Here is a 13536-nt window from a genome sequence, read left to right as displayed (position 1 = left end):
TGTTGACTGGGCTCCATGCTTCTGCCTTTCCTGCAACTATTCATGCACAGTACTTGGGGTTCCCCAGTGCCAGCTCTTCGGGGCTCTCCGTCTCAAGCCTGATAATGGTTCCCTATTGCATTATGCGGGGGAAAAGCCAGGTCCTGCAGTGGCTCCCAAGCTCTCCTTGTGTGACTCACTCCCCAAGAGCCTTTCTGTCCTCACTTTCCTCTGCTCCACCTGTGGCGGTCCCACTGACTCCCCATCCTCCCTTGACTTTACCAGGCCTACTCCCAGCTGGGGGCATTTGCATGTGATGCTCTCAGCCTGGAGCAGCCTTGCTCAAACAGATACAGGGCCAGTTCTCTCACTTCCTTTGTGTCTTCCTGGAATCATCACATTCTCAGGAACTTGCTTCCTTTCCTCACCCCCACACACGTGCACACACACACCAGCCCTCCCTAACTCTTTCACTCCAGCCCTTACTGCATCCTCACACACCAGGCCATCTGCCTTCTCATCATGCTCATCATTAATTTCCATCCTCTCCCCGTGTGGAATGTGGGCCCCAGGAGGCAGGGACCTTTGTCTGCTCTTCTCACAAATGAATTCCTGGTACATACAATGCTCATGGCAGACACCCCATTCATGTTGGAATCAATGACCTCTTCCCAGAGAAGGCCTTGGAGTTCCCATCAGCAAAGGGCTGAATACAAGTCCTCAGGGCCTCCCCTGCATGTCCCACTCAGTGTCAGCTGTTACCCACTTTGTGACATGGCTGTGTTTGTCAGCACCATGGCAGTTTGGGCACTCCACTAAACTCAGCCAGGAAGAGTCTCTGGGATGGGAGGATGCTGGCTGTGGATGCTGCTTTCATACAGAAGCAAAGCCATGCACCAGTCAGGAAGCTGAGGCTGAGGAGTGGCAGCTACCAGTGGGGCGGAAGTTGCAGACGAAGCCCCTCTGTTGGTCTTCCTCCTTTTTCCTCCAGGTTCCTTGTCTTCTTCCCCACCTGTGTCCCCATGCACAGGGGCATTGCATTCCAACACAGTCCTGCAGAGAGCCACACCAGGGCTCCAGCTTCAAAAATGCCTCTGGGCGCAGGAGAACTTAGCCCTGAGAGAGGAGGAGTTTGGAAGTTTTCCACCACTTACCTGCAGTTCTGTGGCCTCTGCCAGGCATCTCTTCCCCAGATTGGAAGAAGATGCACCATTTAACTGTGTCATCAAACTTGTTGATAGAAAGCTGACTCCCAGGCTGATTCAAGGCTTGCTTGACGAGTCGCTACCTCTTGGAGATAAATCTCAGTGATGGATCTGCAGCAGAGCTGGGCGTGCCTTCCTGAGAAACATCAGCTCAGATGTCATTCATCCAAGTCCCCATAATCCCCAGCCCCAAACTGCCTCTCGCACCTGCTTCTGACCAATGCAGGGTCATCAACACCATCATCCAGTGGTCACCTCCAAGGCTTTCTGGTGGGACGGAGCCTATGTCCAGGCAGGGGAATGAGCTTCTGGAGTCCCTAGACCCCAAACAGTCAAGCATGTTTCAGGAACTGGCCAATCTCTCCAGAGGGAAATCACAGCCGTTGTCTTACATTTACTGAGTCAATCAGGAGAAAGGATCCCGCCCTAAGGCTTTCCCGCCTCTTACTGGAGCTCCTAACCCAGAGGAGGCCCTGCTAGGCTGGGGAGTGAGGAATGAGAGGGGCTTGGATTGAAGCCACTGGGGAGAAAGGAGCTGTGAAGAGCAGAGCAAGGGAACCGTGCAAAGAAGAGCTCACAGTCTACTGCCTTGGTCTGAATCCCAGCTGCACCACCCCTGCTGGGTGACCCCCTTCCCAATCTGCAGTTCTCTCATCTATCCAATGGGATAACACAATACCTAGCTTCTAAGGCTGTTGTGAGAAATAATTAAGATAATCCATCTGAACAAATTAAGATCTACTGGTGGCAAAATCTGGTATCTGATTCTGGCCAATGTGAGCACCTATTGGGAAGACACAGAGGCACTCGTCTTTGTAAAATGAGAGGAAAAATAGAAGCACAAGATTTCAGGAAGTATGGGGACCAGATGGGGTTCCAGGCACCTGCATCGCAGGAACAATCTCCTGAGGGCATCTACAAATATTTTCCATTTCTGTGTGCATCACATTTCCAGGGAGTCAATTGTCTGAGCCTGGGTCACATGCATAGCCCTGGCCAGGTGTGGGAGGAGCCTCTTGATTGACAGATCCACCAGACTGCATGCAAGTCCAGTGGAATTGCTCCCCAAAGCAAAGTTAAATTTACTGGAACTTAGGGGAATGGATGCTTGGGGGAAAATGGAGGGCAGCACCTTTTCCCTCTCAGATGTGAAGCTCTTTCCATGGTGACCAAAGCTTTGTGGTCGATGCAGGTGAGCAATTGTTATTGCACATGCCAAGCTTTTAAGCCAGGCTTTGGCAAAACAAGACAGACAGACTGGGGGAGAGGGAAGGGTCAGGGTATGAGCCATCCCTGTGTTCAGCTCTACCAAGAAACTTTGAACAACTGCCCATATCACCCCTGAGAGGCGAGACCAACAGACCAGCATCCTAATTCTGTCTTCCCACTGTGCAGCCCTCTGACTTCTCAGAGCTTGTTTGCATCATTGTTTCCTGTGATTCCATTTCATTCCCTCCCTTCCACTGCTCCTGCACCCACAGACATAGCCCAGAATCTCAGCCAGGGTGGTGTTATCCCCATCTATGTATGAGAAAGTCCAAAGCCTCATGTCTGGCACAGAGAAAATATTCAACAAATAGTTTGGGCTTTTCTTGCTGTGCAAAGTAAGGCTCTGAAGAATAAGTGACTTGCGTTAAGAAGCAAAGCAAGATGATTCCGGGTGGGTGCAGTGAGGGCGTGGGAGTAGACGACCTTGAATCCTGACTCGATAAAACTGTCCATTCCCCCAACTGTCGCTCTAGTTCTTGCCCTAGTTTTTTGAGCCAGTCTGGGGGGCTGGTGGGTTAGGAGCTGTATTAGGCCATTCTTGCATTGCTATAAATAAAACATGAGACTGGGTATTTAAGAAAAGAGGTTTAATTGGCTTGCAGTTCTGCAGGCTGTATAGCGAGTATAGCGGCATCTGCTCCTGGGGAGGGCTCAGGAATTTTCCAATCATGGCAGAAGGTGAAGGGGGAACAGGCAGGTCACATGGTGGGAACAGGAGCAAGAGAGAGAGGTGGGGAGAAAATCAGAGTAGAGGAGGCGCTACACACTTTTAAATGACCAGATCTTGTGAGAACTCACTAACATGAAGACAGCATCAAACCATGAGGGGTCCGCCCCCGTAACCAGACACCTCCTACCAGGCCACACCTCCAGCAACAGGGATTACAAGTCAACATGAGATTTGGGCAGGGACAAATGTTCAAACTATATCATTCTACCTCTGGCCTTCCTCAAATATCATGTTCTTCTCACCTTGCAAAATACAATCATTCCTTCTGAACAGTCCCCCAAAGTCTTAACTCATTTCAACACTAACTCAAAAGCCCAAAGTCCAAAATCTCATCTGAGACAACGCAAGTCCCTTCCACCTATGAGCCTGTAAAATCAAAAACAAGTTATTTGCTCCCAAAATACAAGGGAGGGTATACATTGGGTAAACATTCCTGCTCCAAAAGTGAGAAATTGGCCAAAAGAAAGAGTAGCAGGCCCCAGGCAAGTCAGAAACCCAGCGGGATAGACTTAAACCTTAAAACTCCAAAATTATCTCCTTTGACCCCATGTCCCACATCCAGAGCACACTAGTGCAAGGGATGGGTTCCCAAGGCCTTGGGCAGCTCCACCTGTGTGGCTTTGCAGGGTGCAGCCCCCCTGCCCAGCTATTTTCACAGGATGCTATTGACTGCCTGCGACTTTTCCAGGCACAGGGTATGAGCTGTCGGTGGCTCTACCATTCTTCGGTCTGGAGGATGGTGGCTCCCTTCTCACAGATCCACTAGGCAGGGTCCCATTGAGGACTCTGTGTGGCGGCTCCAATCCCACATTTCCCCTTCAGCACTGCCCTAGTAGAGGTTCTCTGTGAGGGCTCGCCCCTGCAGCAGGACTCTGCTTGGCTAGCCAGGCTTTCTCAGCAGATAAGAAGAGTTTTCACCCCTGGGGCATTTGCTGCCTGAAGCCTATTCTCTCTCTCAATCTCTCTGTGTGTGTGTGTGTGTGTGTGTGTGTGTGTGTGTGTATGTGTATGTGTGTGTCTGACTGTCTACCTCTCTCATCTCACTTTTGGTCTCGCTCTCTCTCTGTCTGTCTCTCTCTGTCTCCCTCTCTAATCTCTCTCTGGCTCTCTCTCCCCCGCTCCCATCTCACTGATCTCTCTGTCTGTCTTCCTTTCTAATCTCTCTCTCTGTCTCTCTTTTCCCCCTTCTTTCTCTCTGTCTCTCTCTGTCTGTCTATCTCTCTCTCTGTCTCTCTCTAACTGTCTGTCTCTCTCTCTCTCTGTCTCTCTTTTCTCCTTGCTTTTCTTCTCCTCTCCTCTTCTTTCCTTTCTCCCCTTTCTGGCTTTCCATCCCTCTATTTTCTCTCACCCTTTATCTCCCCCTCCCACTGTCTCCACTCTGTCTCTCTCTTTCTCCCCTTCTATTTATCTCTCTTTTCCTCCCTTCCTCCCACTCATCAACATTCATGCCACACAGCAGCCCAAGTTTGACCCTGGATTTAGTGAAGGGAAAACCTTTCAAAGAAGCAAAATAAGGCCTGCCAGCAGAACCTGAGCCATTTAGATGACTCTTACACTCCCATTAGCGCATAGTGGAAGAAACAGAACATCCCCTGGATCTGGGAGGGTCATGGCAACATCAGGTCAGATTTGCTTCAAGGGAAGAGAAAATCTCATGGAACTTGAGGTTGGAGGCTGAGTTGTTTTTGGTAGAGTTGATGCCACAGAAGAACAAACGTCCCCTTCCTGGTGCCTGCTGAAGTATCCCTTAGGGTTTTACCTCAGTGGGAGGGCCGTTTGAAATCCATTCATCTCCTCTATATTATGTTCTCATGCTGTTAATAAAGACATATCTGAGACTGGATAATTTATAAAGGAAAGTGGTTTAATTGACTCAGTTCTGCATGGCTGGAGAGGCCTCAGGAAACTTACAATCATGGTGGAAGGTGAAGGGGAAGTGTATTCGTCCGTTTTCATGCTGCTGACAAAAGACATGCCTGAGACTGAGAAGAAAAAGAGGTTTAATTGGATTTACAGTTCCACATGGCTGGGGAGGCCTCAGAAACATGGCGGGAGGTGAAAGACACTTCTTATATGGCAGCAGCAAGAGAAAATGAGGAAGAAGCCAAAGTGGAAAGCCATGATAAGCCCATCAGATCTCATGAGACTTAGTCACTATCACAAGAATAGCACGGGAAAGACCAGCACCATGATTCAATTACCTCCCCCTGACTCCCTCCCACGCTCCCATGCTCATTCTGTTTTCCAGATCTGGACTTTAATTTATTCATTTATGTATTGATACCAGTTTACAAATCAAGTAGTCTTTCCATGGCAGTCCTTTGATTTTCATTCCAAGAAACTCATGATCAATTAACAGCACCAAAGACCTTAATTAGCAAGCTGATCATTATTCTTAATGTATGGCAACTCCCTCACTTTCTCTGGCTGTCAAGAGTGGCCACCCAGTCTCTGTTTCTCTGGGATTCCTTTCTGAATTCTGGGAATTCTGGGAGATACAATTCAAGTTGAGATTTGGGTGGGGGCACAGCCAAACCATATCAGGAAGCAAGGCACCTTCTTCACAAGGTGGCAGGAGGAGGTGCTGAGCGAAGCGGGAAGAGCCCTTTATAAAACTATCAGATCTCATGAGAATCCACTCACTACATGAGAACAGCATGGGGGAAACCGCCCTCATAATTCAATTACCTCCACTTGGTCTATCCCTTGATACGTGGCAATTATGGGGATTACAGGGATTATAATTCAAGGTGAGGTTTGGGTGGGGACACAAAGCCCTTTTAGGAGTTAGGCATGATCTCAGGTGCTAGACTCAGACCACCTGGGCTTAAATTCCAGCCTTATTAGCTGTGGGACCTTGAGCTGTCTTTTAAATGTCCTAAGACTCCATTTTCTGAACTGTAAAGTGGGAATGATAATAGTGCCTCCCTTGGAGACGTGTTATAAGGATTAAATGGAATAATGAGTGTACAGTGTCAGCTCTCACCAAATACTGGCTCTCACAGCGATGGTGGGAGTTATGGGTGGATGTGATAAGCATCACCTTGATGACCTCCTTCAGGTCTCTGGTTGTCACACCCCACCCCCACCCCACTCCACCAAAGGCTTCCCAGATATACTTGCTTTTGCCTTGCTACTTGGATGTGAACATGAAGGCTGGGGCTCTCACACTAGTCCAGCCTTGCCTTAGAGCCCGGATTCCACGACTCTTCGTGATTCCTCTGTCAACATGAGCCACAAGGAGATCCCACCTCTTGCTGAGGATACCAAGTACACAACCTGGAATTGGGGAATTGACCAGTAAGTGAACTCAGGATTGAGCATACAGAGGGGCTAAAAGATCTTACCAGGTCACCACACCCCCACTTGACTCCATTCCAACTAGGGGACCATGGGGATGTGTGAGCCCAGAGCCAGTGCCCAAGAGTCCACATTGCAGGTACTTCCCCTTCCTCTGTGCACAGTAAAGCTATGAATAGCATGGATCCCCTGGGAAAGGCTGGGGGAAAGGTCCCCACTGTGCACTTAGGGCTCCCTCCCTGTTCCTTCCGGGACCCCAGATCCCCCTTCAGAGGGCTTTGAGTCTGAGAACTAACTCAGGGGTGGAAATTCTCAGGGCTCATGATTCTACCATGGAATTTTACAGTCATGATTCTGTTTTCCAGATCAAGACGTTAATTTATTCATTTATGTATTGATATCAGTTTACACATCAAATAGGCTTTGCCGGGCAGCCCTTTGATTTTCATTCCAAGAAACTCATGATCAATTAACAGCACCAAAGACCTCTGATTAGCAAGCTGATCACATTCGTAATATATGGCCACCCTACCTCTTTCTCTGACTGTTAAGAGTTGCCACCCAGCCTCTGTTTCTCTGGGATTCCTTTCTGACTTCCACTGTTGTCAGAATTTTACAAAGCCAGCATAAGTTCATTTCTACTGGTGATTCCCTCTCCATTATATGTGATCTTTATCAAGATCTTGGTAAAAGGAGTGTGGCAATGGATTCCCCCCTTCTCAGGTACATGGCTTGGGTGTTTGTACATGCATGTGTGAATGTGTGTGTGTGTGTGTGTGTGTGTGTGTGCCCACGTGCATGCATGTGTGTGTGTCTGCATGTGTGAGGTTGATTGGGGAGTTAGTAACATGAAATGACCATCATAGATCCACTCCATATCTCTACCTCCTTTAGTCTTTAAATCCATCCTGCATCATGCCAAGAATGTGGGTACCTCATGTTCGTTTATGGAGGGATATTTTTGAGCCAAGGCTTGCATTAACCAGCAGGAAAATGATTTGATCCCCTCTTGGTTTATAAGGCTGCCACCTTACATTACATCTATATTGTGTTGGGCTTTACCCCCAAATACGACATGTCCCCATTGTCTGTGAATGTGACCTTATTTGGAAATAAGATGTTGTGGATGTGATAAAGTTAAACTGAAGTTCTACTGGAGTGGAGAGGACCCTAACCCAATAACTGTTGTCCTAATAAAAAGAGGGAACGTGGGGGCAGGGAGAACAGGACCACACAGAGAGACTGTCATGTTGCAAAGAGAAAGAGTTTGCAGTGATCCGTCTGCAAGCACGGAACACCAAGTTGTGATGGCAACCACCGAGCCAGCAAGAAGAGGACAAGGAACCTTCTCTAGAGCCTCTGGCATGCGTGGGCCTGCCTGCAGCTTGATGATGGACTTCTAAGCACCAAGAACTACCAACAGAAAAGTATCTGTTGTCAAAGGCACCCAGCGTCATGGCACTTTGTTACAGCAGCCCCAGGAAACGAACACAACGTCTAGAGCTCATGATCCACACCTCTGTATTCACAAATTATACCCAACGTGAGCTGTGCTCCTCCTCCCTAAACAGTCTTTCCCACATACGCGACCCCAGGTATTTTGTGATGAAAATTAGCAAACGCCTGCAGCTCTTTCATAGCGCAGAGTCTTCATCTGCCGTTTCATTTTGCATTTGGTCCCCTAGGATGTGCCAAGGTCTGACTCTAGTTACCAGCCCGAAGACAGTGCAGGCGATGAGGGAGTTCATCTTCTCTTACAAGGAAGCTTGCTTTAGCTAGGGAGGAACGTTGCCCTCAAGAAGGACTGGACTAGCTGCCTCAAAAAAGGATGGAGCCTGCCTCCTCAGTTCCAAGGCAGGAGCATTAACAAGAGAAATGCAAATTCTCCCACATATTTCTACTTTGATTTTTAGGTTTCCATTCTTTCTTGATCAGTGTCCTCTATTTTACATGCAAGACTTGGTAGACCTGTAAATTCAACTGATAGTGTAATTCAGCATTGGAAAAATAAAACTTAGAGGGTTCTGTGGCTACTGTATTTTTTGGTTGTTTGTTTGTTTGTTTGTTTTGCTATTTCTGCCAGCTGAACAATAAGAGATTCTTCAGCATGGTCACAGAGCAATGTCCTTGAGCTTTATACTATGCCTCAAGCTGAATATATGGAGTTTTGAAGTTGGCATTTTCTTGCCTGTAGTTATTTCATATAGCAGAAATGGCCGATTCACCACTAGAGTCTTTACATTGTTCATAGGTGCTATGGTTCAAATGTGTCCTTCAAAGTTCATGTGTTGGAAACTTAATCCCCAGTACAACAGTGTTGAGAATGGGATCTTTGGGATTTTTAGGAGATGTTTAGGTCATGAGGGGTCTGCCCTCATGAATGGATTAACACAGTTATCGTGGGAGTGGGTTCCATAAAAAGGATGAGTTAGACTCCTGTCTCTCTCTCTCTCTCTCTCTCTCTCTCTCTCTCTCTCTCCCCCTCCCCTCCCCCGACTTGCCTTCCACCACAGGAAGATGCAGAAAGAAAGCCCTTGCCAGATTCAGGCCCCTCAACTTTGGACTTTCAGCTTCCACAACTGTAAAAAAATAAATCTCTGTTCTTTATAAATTACCCAGTCTCAAGTATGCTGTTATAGCAGCACAAAATGGACTAAATCAATATGTCACACTGTTTTATGGTGGCACCAGCGTGGTTCCTCCCTCTCCATATCTTTGCTGCACTGAGTACTGGACTCCAGATCATAACAGGCAATGATTTAGTTCACTCTGTGCTACGGGCCACTGCAATTTCATCCCAGAATATTAATTGCACCTTCCCTGCCTTTCATCCCATCCTGCAGCTGTGACCGCAAATGGCCCCAGCTATTCAGTCTCTTCTTGTGGTGTTAGAATGCCCCCACCCCATGCCAGGAAAGCACAGGGCTGACCTGCTGGAGATTGACTTCCCAGCCTCCATGGTGGCTAAATGTGGCAATGTGACTGAGCCCATGGGATGTCGGCAAATGCGATGCATGCGACTTCCCAGTCATGTGCCCCAAAGGAAAGATGACTTTCCTCTAGTTCTTCTTCCCAGTGTTTTGGAAATATGTTAATTTCTAGGTAACAGCTGCTCGCAGAGAACAGCACCACCTTCCCAATACTCAGACTGTTGTGCGAGAAAGAAACAAACATTTACCTTGGTTTAGCCACTCCCATTGGGATCTCTTTGTTATAGCATCTTAGAGCCTCTCCCTTTACTAATATAAATCCCCAAATCCTCCCTCTATCCTTGAGTGTCTCTTGTCTCCACTCCATGCCTGGCATCAATTTGTGCATTAGAATTCTTGGTTGTATGCAAATAAACTGGCTCTAGGTAAATTCAGTACATACAAACACACACACACACCAGAAAGATAAAAACTGCTTTACACATCCACAAAAAGGAGGCCAGACGTGGTGGCTCACATCTGTAATCCCAACATTTTGGGAGGCCGAGGCAGGAGGATCATGAGGTCAGGAGATTGAGACCATCCTGGCCAACATGGTGAAACCCCATCTCTACTAAAAATACAAAAATTAGCTGGGCATAGTGGTGTGCGCCTATAGTCCCAGCTACTCGGGAGGCTGAGGCAGGAGAATCGCTTGAACCTGGAGTTGAAGGTTGCAGTGAGCCAAGATCACGCCACTGCACTCCAGCCCAGTAACAGAGTGAGAGTCTGTCTCAAAAAAAAAAAAAAAAAAAAAAAAAAAAAAAAAAAAAGGTGGGTGGGGTAGGGGAGGACCAGGCTTATAATGGACAGGAACCAAAGGAATTATAGAGGAGTAAGCAAGAAAAGTCATGAATCGAGATTACTTGACCAACATGCCCACCATGGCCTCCGCTGAAATGAACACGGAATTCTCCCTGCAAGCCGTGGCATTCCCTACAGATTCACAGATCTGTGGAAGAGCATCTGAGGTACTGAGTGTAGGTCACACTGCATCTGCCAGCTGGCTGTGTGGGGCAGGGAAGGGACTGCTTCCCAGTCAGACCCCATTCACTGGGGAACCCACTACAGAGGAAAAACAGGGTCTGTGTCAGTCTGTTCTCACACTGCTATAAAGAAATACCTGAGACTGGATAGTTTAGCTTTTACAAGAGGTTGAATCGGCTCACAGTTGTGACGGCTATACAGGAAGCGTAGCTAGGGAGCCCTCAGGAAACTTACAAGCACGGCAGAAGGTGAAGAAGAAGAAAGCACTTCTTCACATGGACAGAACAGGAGGGAGAGAGAGAGGGGGAAGGTGCTACACACTTTTAACAAGACGTCACGAACACTCACTCACCATCACTACAGTAGTACCCAGGGGGAAACCCGCCCCCATGATCCAATCACCTCCCACCAGGCCCCACCTCCAACACTGGGGATTACAATTCATCACAAGATTTGGGTGGGGACACAGATCCAAACCACATCAGGGTCCCACGGAGAAGGTCACATCTACACAGATTGTTTTTTGTTTATTTATTTATTTTATATGGCGTCTCACTCTGTCACCCAGGCTGGAGTGCAGTGGCATCATCTCGGATCACTGCAAACTCCGCCTCCCAGGTTCAAGCAATTCTCCTGCCTCAGCCTCCCGAGCCACTGGGATTAGAGACGCCTGCCACCACGCCTGGCTAATTTTTGTGTTTTTAGTAGAGATGGGATTTCACCACGTTGGCCAGCTGGTCTCAAACTCCTGACCTAAGGTGATCTGCCCACCTCAGCCTCCCAAAATACTGGGATTACAGGCTTGAGCCACAGAATCCAGCCTTATAGCTACACAGTTTAGAGATGTGTCTATCCCAGCACCCAGGACTTCATTTCATGCCTGAAATCCTGGGTGACTTTGGGAAACATGAAGCCTTGCTTTAGAAAAATAGGAAATGTTGAAACCTCACAAATTTGGACCGTTATATTAAAAATTCAAAAGAAGAAAAGTTTGTGGTCTCAGCAAAACAGCCATTCTGAGAGGAGCCTGCTGTCAGGAGCAAGCCCCGTAGCCTCTTTCCCAAGAACTTCCCTAGGAAACTGTCATTATCTCAGACCGTGCACTGGACCCATGGTCTTGTTTCCCAGCCAGCAAGCTAAGAAACAAAGAGCATGTCCATCTTGCCACTGTTTGCCCTGGTTTATAAAGCTGGCGAGCTTGTTGTATAGACCGTAACACCCCCGTATTGATATGCAGGGAGAAATACACAGGCATTGGAATCAGAGGTCTCACATATGCAGAGCCAGTTCATTCTCCCCCGGAGGAAGACTGTCAGAGGGAGCCAATTACAATCAGAATACTGTTTGGTGAGCATGGAATCAGAACAAGGACAAATATTTAACTTGGGAGAACCTGATGCTTATATCTCATTGCAGAGATGGTCCTTCCAAGGCCCTGGAATATACGAAATCCACTGTGGCTCCCTCTCCCCTGGACAAGCAGGGCATAAGACAATTCAGTTATTTAGAAAATATTTTTGAGGGCCCACCGTGTGCTACACTGTGTTAGCCCTAGGGATCAAGTGATGTGTTCAAGAGACATAAAGGAGCGTGTATGATAGGCACACATTGAGATAGTAGAAGAACAGCCGGCGAGGTGGGTGAGTCAGATGGAGGCTAGGGCCTGGGTGGCCTTTATGCCCAAGGAAGTAGATCTGAAATTTACTCTAAGTGAAATAGGAACCCTCTGTATTTGATATTATATCTCAATAGTTTGAGGGAAGGAAAAGCAAGAAGTTCCATTGGGAACGATTGCAACAATGCCAAAATGCTGGATTGGCCTATAGAGGAGGTCATGAACGTGGAGAGAAAAAGGGAAGTTTGAGACAAATTTGCAGGGACGAGCTGGCAGGACATCTGACAGACTGGATATAGGATGAGAAAAGGAAGGACTGGAGGGCGACTGGTATTTCAGACTTGAACCACAGGTGGAAGATGGTGCTGTTGCCCAAGATGAGAAACATTAGGGTCTCTCTCACCTGAGTTCTCAACTTATTGAGAACTAAGACTAAGAAGGGGCAGATGGAAGCCAAAACATCACCTCTAATGGAGGACACATCAGAGAACTGTGTCCTTGAGGGCTGAGGGTTCCTGCCAGGAAGAAAGGGGGTTGCTGAGTGGGTACCATGCTGAGTTCCTTTTCCCAGGTAAGTTACTCCTCCTCCCCTGAGATCAGACCAAGTGAAGGAGGAGAGAGAGTTAGGAAGTGTCTGGTCAGCAGAGCTTCCCCTACCTGGAGGGAAACTTCAGAAGTGGAGAAGGAACACCAACCCCAACAAGGAAAACTGAGTAAGGTATAGGTCTGAAGAACATGAGCCCGATGTTGGTCAGGCATCCAAGCACAGCCACCAGGAAGTGGGTGGTTTTACTTGGAAGAGATGTCCGGGAAGGACCTACAAATCTGGACTCATGCATGCACCTGTGTTGCTCCAAGCTGTGAAACCAAATGGGATCACCAGAGGAGAGGTTCCCAGGGAGAGAAGAAGATGGCCCAGGACCAAGGTGCTGGTGAGGGTAAGAACCTGGGAGTGGGGGTCTTGCCGCGTGTTCCCTTCCATGCAGAGTAGCCCCCATGGTGTGCTCTCTGCCTTTCTCTGCTTCCCTTCTGGCTCCTCCCCAAGGGACAAAGAGTACCTTGTGTGTGAGTCTGCAAAGAAGAACAGCCATATGCTTGCTACGGCCTGAATATGTCCTCCAATATTTATATGTTGAAAGCTAATGTGATGGTATTAAGAGGTGGGCCATTTAGGAGGTGATTAAGTCCTAAGGGTGGAGTGCTCCTGGATGGGATTAGAGTCTTATAAAAGGGTTTGAGGGAGTTCAGTTCTCTTACGCTATCCCACCTTGTGAGGACAGAGTGTTCATCTCTTTTTTCCTTTCTATCCCTTCTGCCATGTGAGGATGTGGCAAGAAGGCCCTCACCAGATACCAAATGCCAGTGTCTTGATCTTGGACTTCCCAGTCTCCAGAACTGTAAGAAACAAATTTTTGTTTTCTTCATAAATTACCCAGTCTCAGGCATTTTGTTATAGCAGCACAAATGTGCTGAGACAGTGTT

This window comes from Macaca mulatta, chromosome 1, assembly GCF_049350105.2.
Source record: "Macaca mulatta isolate MMU2019108-1 chromosome 1, T2T-MMU8v2.0, whole genome shotgun sequence".
Taxonomy (NCBI): domain Eukaryota; kingdom Metazoa; phylum Chordata; class Mammalia; order Primates; family Cercopithecidae; genus Macaca; species Macaca mulatta.
This window is presented reverse-complemented; position numbering follows the sequence as displayed.